Here is a 7147-nt window from a genome sequence, read left to right on the forward strand (position 1 = left end):
TTTAGTTCCATCCAAAAAAAAAATGTCCATTCTCAAGCTACAAGTTTACAAGATTACCATATCATACATAATATTTTGACAAATTATGTAAAAAAACCTCTCCTTATTTGTTCCGATTGAAAAAAAAAGGGTAGAATTCGCTCACTCTGCTCAACTTAAATCTCTTTAAAAAATTAAAAAAAATAGAAAATTCGGTGAAAGAAAGATTTAGGTCCATTTCTTTTGTTGATAAATAATTAATTGAGATATATAATCTTTATTTATGCTGCGTAATTTTGGTCTGATTCTTTTTTTAGTTCAAATAAAATAACTTTTTCAAAATGGAGATGACTAGTGAAAATAAATATTAAAAGCTAAAATTCTAAAAAAGTAGATCTTAATTTCTACTTCAACTTTTCTTCAATCGCTCCATCTAATTCTTCTCGGATTAAAAGATGTATCCAATCAACTTCTTTCTTGGAAAGAAAATTTTTAATTTGACCAACATGTTCAAAAGCCCAAACAATGAAATTTGGATTGATCGCTTGGTGTGCCCTATACTTTATGGGGAGATGCCATATTGTAGGGCTCAAAAATTTATTTGATTTAGGCATCATACGACTAGATTATGGCCTTCAGAAATTTAACATGCGATTAGGCTTTCCAATGTGGCGGATCTTACTTATAGACCCTGCCTAATTTTATTTATAATGACCAAAGTAATCCATATAGAGTCTCGTAATCCTTTTGGATCATTATCCCTATTTATAAATTAAGCTTGATAAAATTTTTTTATGATGCAACTAAAACCTTGGGCTAAAGTTTCTTTAATAGGCCCAAGTCAAAAACATTACCATAGGCAATTTGGGGATATTATAATCAAAATATCCCTAGATTCACTACCTTTTTATGTCGTCTTTTGTTCTAGCCATTGTGTCCTTAGCTTTCAGCCCTTCGTTACCATTTTCTGCCCTTGCTTCCCTAGATCCTCTCCCTAAGAACCGTACCGTCGATGATCAGCTAGTGGAAATAAACAGGATGGCACGGGCGGGAGCCTACTTAAGTTGTAGAACTACTTAGTAGAAGGCTAAAGCCGGCTATGCAATAAAATTAAACTAATCCTAGAATTTTGAAATGATAGTCAAATTTATCCTGATGGGAGCAAGAGTAACAATACAGTCTATAATACTACATTAGGATTAGTTTAAGAAATCTAAAGGTGGGGCAATCAAGAAATCGATCTAAGAAATCTGGACGGGAAAACTGGTAGCTACCTTGCTGCCAAGGGTGATCTATTATTGGCAAAACTCCATCAACTGGCCATAACACTATCCGCGAAATCCATGATCATGTAGAATATACCATGCAGAGAAAAAAACGCCATAGTGCAATCAAAAGAAAGAAGTTTATTCAATTTTCAATGATCAAAATCAAATCTACGGGTTGTAGCTCTGAGATTGCTTACAATAACAGGGACAAGCAAGTACCCTCAAAGTTTGAAAAGCATAGGAAAACTGAATCTAAGACCATCAAATTAAGTTTCCTTGCCATGGGTGAGTATCTAGAAGAGAACTTTTACCAACGGTGAACCATCTGCAATTAATATGATTGGAACAATAGGGGAATTGACAGTTCATAGGGCATCATCAGTTCATTAAGTCTTTCAAATTGAGCCCAATTAAGGCCCTTGATCTTTGGACAGTAGGTAACTACCATCAGCACAAATCAGATGATTACTAGTTCATCATCAGTTGACTCAATATTTGGCTTGGAGTGGAATTCAGCTTTGGGTTTCTAGAAGGCATTATTCACTATCAGATGTTTTGAGGGTTGGCTTTCTCTTGACAGTGACCTTTGTGACGTTGGAAGTGTCTGGATGGCACAAGGGTTGTCATCAATTCATTGTCAAAGCCTGGTTGACCCGATGTTTGATTGGCTTGCATTACTTTGTAGTCAGTGATGGAGGACTGCTGCTGATGTAGCACTTGATAAGCTCTATACCATAAACCTACTGCTCCAATGAAACTTCATGATCGCCGCCCAATAATTTGCTTCCCCTAGCCTACCTGGATACTGTTGGACTAATGACAGAGAAATTTCTATGCTGCTATTTTTGTAATTCTCATAATAGTGTTATAAAAGGAAAAAGCAACTACTAAAGGAAAAATACAAGATTGAAAAGAACTTTTTTTGGATCAAGATATTTGATATATACTACCTAAGAACGTGATTCGCTTCTATACGAGAATTTGGATGATCTCATCCCTAAAGTACAACAATCCGACTCGGTCCGATCTTTCTTTAACGAACACGATCGTTGGAAGACTGGATCCGAATGTCCCCTTCAAATGCGTAGAAAGCAAGATTGTGAACAGGAAAGCAGAAAGTGGAAAAAGAGAGTGATTGAGTCTCTATCTCATAGGGGAAGAAGAGTCTCTCTAGAGACAAAGCACCAGTGGATGATCGGATTGTGTTCAAATATTCCATAGTGCTGGACTTAGAGCCTATTTATAGACTCTATCTGGGTGACTAAGGAGATGCTCCAGTTCCAAAGTGACATGATATTTTGTAAACACCATAACCCTTCAGAAACCAACATTCTCTTCCAAAAAAGCAATACTGTTGCCCAAGGAGACAACCCAAGAGGGGGGGGAGTGAATTAATTATTGACAAATTAAAACTTGATGAGTAATTATTTAATTCTAATGCAAGTAGGTTAATTAAGCTACTTGATGAGGAGATTGGAAGAGACGAATAGCCAATGCAAACACAAGGAAATTTTATAGTGGTTCGAAGCCAACCCTTGCTCCTACGTCCACTCTCCAAGTTTCACTTGGGAGTTCACTATAATCCCTTGGATTACAACCGGTTGTTTTACAAGATCACAACCCAACTTGTTGTTTTCGCGAGATCACAACGAACTCGGTCGGTTTTCACAGGCTCACCGACTAGAACCACCCGATTGTTTTTTCGGGATCACAATCAAACCCTTACACCGTTGGTTTTAACTTTGGCTCACCAACAAACCTTAGAACCCTTGATTCAATCCCCTGATTGAATCAAGTAAGAAAAACAGTTTGGGAAAAGATACAAGGAAAGCTTCCTAAAAAGTAAATGTGAATCAATATGAATAAAGTTAGAAGCCCTCAAACAGATTTCGGAAGAGGAAGAAAGGGCTTCTCGAACTCTGAGTCTCCTCTTTGAGTGCACTGAAGATTTGATGTCAGAAGAAGAGCCTTGAATGCGAAGAAAAAACTTATAGGAATGAATTGAATGCGTTTCTTCCTTCTTTTGCTTGTCTTTTCTCTCAATGGACTCTTGGTAGTTGGAAATGACTTAATGCACAGATGGAGTAACTCTCTTGTTATCTACTACTGTTTACTCTGGCTATTTAAACAGTTCCTTTTGAAAAATAGCCGTTAGACACTGATTTGTAGCCGTTCTGCACAGTCTGCACCTCCTGACAATGTATCCATTGGGGTTGGAGTCGACTCGCTCGATCTGGAGTCGATTCGGCTGTTGCTGGAGTCGACTCATGCTTTACTGGAGACGACTTGCCCACTATTCAGGATTTGAATTAAAGTGTCGTCTCAACCTGGAGTCGACTCGCCAAGATCTGGAGATAACTCGGCATTTTGGAGACGGCTTGTTCTCAGGATTTCAGAGATCTATTTTTCTTCATTTCTCTCTCGAGTCGACTCGGATCCTCTTGGAGTCGACTCGGCTCTCAGAGCCCGAAAAACTGATCCTCTGTCTGTTGATCTGAGCTGCCTCGGAGTCGACTCGTACTTTGTTGGGGTCGACTCGGCTGACTTGGGGTCGACTCTCGAATTCTCAGAGTCGACTTGTTCACAGGGTCACTAAGTTTGGTATTCTGCCTTTCAGTCCGCTTTCCTCTGAGAGTCGACTCTGGCATGATTAGGAGTCGACTCGCCAAACGTTGGAGTCGACTCGCATCCTTCTGGAGTCAACTCGGTAACAGGATCTAAAAAACACCTCTCTGTCTTTCTGTCTGTTACTCCTTGGAGTCGACTCGGATCTGTAGAGAGTCGACTCGTCAAGCATCGGAGTCGACTCGAAGCCTTCTGGAGTCGACTCGGTAACAGGGTCTGAAATTCATCTTTCTGTCCTTCTGTCTATTCTCAATCGAAGTCGACTCGTAGTGTACCGGAGTCGACTCGAGCTTGTGCCAGACCCTCTGAAACACTTAGAGTCGACTCGCAATCTTCCGGAGTCAACTCGAGCTTCAGACTTTGGCTCAATTGAGTTCAACACTTAGCCAAATTACTTTGAACCAAGACTCGATGCTCTTAAAGATAAATTCATATATATTCGCCTGAAACACTAGATTGAATTCATTAGTACAACATGAAATATACTCAAATGCTTTGAGCTCATCAAAATCAAATAGGGGTATAACCAATCACTCCACAATCTCCCCCTTTTTGATGATGACAAAATATTGAGTATTTGTAAAGTGAATAGCTCAACCAAGAGGTGATTTATTGTAAAGTTTTGAAATGAATTCAAATGTCTAGTCATTTAATTTATCCAAAATTGAAAGGTATAAATCAGTAAATCCTGAAATTAAAGCTTCCCCTTTCATTTGGAATTATATAAGCCTTCAAATCATGCAATCAATTGTTTGGCTTATATGTGTTTAATGAATTTGCTTTCTTAAGATTTCAGATTCTCCCCCTCAACATGTGCATTCAATTTTGTTTAAGTTTTCTGAATTTTCTTTTAATGTTTTGAAACTTTTGAGCTTAAATTCTTACTTTCAGAGAAAAAATCTGATAATTTATTCTTGAGTATGATTCAACTAATCTCCGAATATCCCTTGAATAGATTCTGAAGATTACTCCTTGAGAAGCCCCAACAGAGAGATAATGAGCCTCGAGGTATCGAATCCACTAAGAACAAATTACATTTTGCTTTAAGGATTTTCTTTTGTTTAGTGATTCCCTTTACATTTCAATTCATCATACTTTCTCCCCCTTTTTGTCATCATAGCAAAAAGGCACATAACACAGAAAGAGATAACAAGTCAAATTGCACAGTTTTTTTTAAAAGAAAATTTCTATTCATTGTATTAAAGTCAAGATTGAGTACAAAAGTGAATACATATCAGAAAAGTTCTCAAGGGACTGTACATCATAAAATCAAAAATACACTAGGGTCGTCTAGTAATGGAGGATGTGGCTCCCTTACTCAGTCTAGCATGTTGCATGACTAAGCTTATCCCCTCAGATACATTTCCTAGTTGTGTGATGATCTCCAAGGTGGCCTTAGATTGTATCTCAGTTAGCTGGGTCACATTCTCCTGAATAGTGTCAAGCTTGAAGATTAAGGCATTTGCAAGCCTTTCCGCACCTTAACTTTGCCTTCCAGGCTCCTCTCTGATGCTGTCTCGCATCTATCTCGTGTCTTCCTTTATGTTGCTAAGGCTCCAGTATTGATCCTGGACTAGGCTCCTTATGTTGGACATTTCCTCCTTAAAGTCTGCTATCATCATGGATACCGCTGTTGTGGAGGGAATGACGTCAGTGGAGGGTGCACTGTGTGAACCTCTCAGCTCCCTCACTATGTCATCTCTCAGCTCCCTCACTATCTCATCTCTCAGCTCCCGGAGCTGCTCAGTGCTGATTCTGACCTCTAGGGGCTGCTGAGGTGGTGGAGCTGTAGATGGTCCAGCTGAAGTGGATGGTTCAGTTGGGAATGAGAGACCAAAAGTAGATGGAAAAGTGGGAGGAGCTGTGTAGTGGTCCTGGTCATGGTCAGGGCTAGATGAATGGTGAGTAGTAGGGTTAGATGGTGTGGATGAAGATGTTTTCCTAACCCAGACACCCTCTACTTTATGGAAGCCCATTCTGTGAAGAGTCCCTCACCCATATGATCAGTGTACCTGAGGGAGCATGTGGGTTCTCTCTCAAAGATAGGGACCTCTAATTCCCTAAAGATAAGTGTAAAGAGCATACCGTAGGGAAGACTTAGCCTAGGCTTATCTAAGGGTTCACAGAGATACCTATAGATTAGCTTTGGAAAGTTTAGGGGAATGTCATGTAGAATGTAGAACATCAATGCTAGGTCCTTTTCTGAGACAAAGTCAAACCGACCAGTCTTAGGAAAAAGGGTCCTAGATATGATGCTTAGGAGGAGTCGCATTTCAGCCGAAAGCTGATTTGCAGGCACCTCCTCTATGGAGGATTGGGGTGGTCTCCCTAAAATGGCCGTAAGGGCCTCTGTCATGTCTCTGGGATGTGTGGGAGCAATCCCATCGCGAGACAAGTGGAGGACCCTAGCAATGAGATCTTCTAAAATGAGAATGGGGACATTGGCTACTACCCCTTGGACACCACCGCCATCCCTTGTGATGGTCCCATAAAATTTCCTAACTAACCCTGGGTAGGTAGGGAGGTCAAGAGAACAAAAATATTCTAAGTTTTGGGCTCTAAGGTGATGCCCTAGGTTGAACCTGTTGGGAATTGTATCCTAAATGTCAATCGTCAGCATATTGATGATTGAATTTTGTAAATGAATTGACAAATTAATAAAGTATTATTTGGCATTATTCATCATTTCATCTTCAAATGAACTCTTATATGATGAAGTCCTTAGAACTTATTTTATGATGAAGGAGGATTTATCTTTAAGTCCTTAAACTTGTTCGCGACCAAATGATATGTTGTTACTAGGACGACAACATTATCGAGATTAGGTTGTTGTGTGACATATACGTTGGTTGTCCTCTTAACCAAGGAGTGTGGAGACACTGGTATGCCACACAGGTGAAGTGTAGGAGTACATTTCACCGAACGTGACCAACTCCGGAATGCTCTACTGTCAAGAGATGTTCCGAGTGGATATGGATATAAGTTTGGCCCTCTGACCTAAGATCGCAACCTGTGACTAGCAAGCAACTCACTGTACTTTGGTACCGAACTACCTAAATTTCTAATTCAGTGACGGAAGGTCACTGGGTGCAGTCAAGTACTTGCGTAGTCAGTTGTGAGTCGAGATGGAATTGACCCCTCCTGAAAACAGGAGATAATGTCTTGTGATTAATTTAGCAAAATCTTGGCCAGGATAATCCCAATGAGGAGTCACGGAATATCTAAAGTTAATCACATAATGGATGTACTAATTATAGGGTTGACAGTGAGCTCTA

Source organism: Phoenix dactylifera, unplaced genomic scaffold (genome assembly GCF_009389715.1).
Source record: "Phoenix dactylifera cultivar Barhee BC4 unplaced genomic scaffold, palm_55x_up_171113_PBpolish2nd_filt_p 001231F, whole genome shotgun sequence".
In the NCBI taxonomy this organism is placed as follows: domain Eukaryota; kingdom Viridiplantae; phylum Streptophyta; class Magnoliopsida; order Arecales; family Arecaceae; genus Phoenix; species Phoenix dactylifera.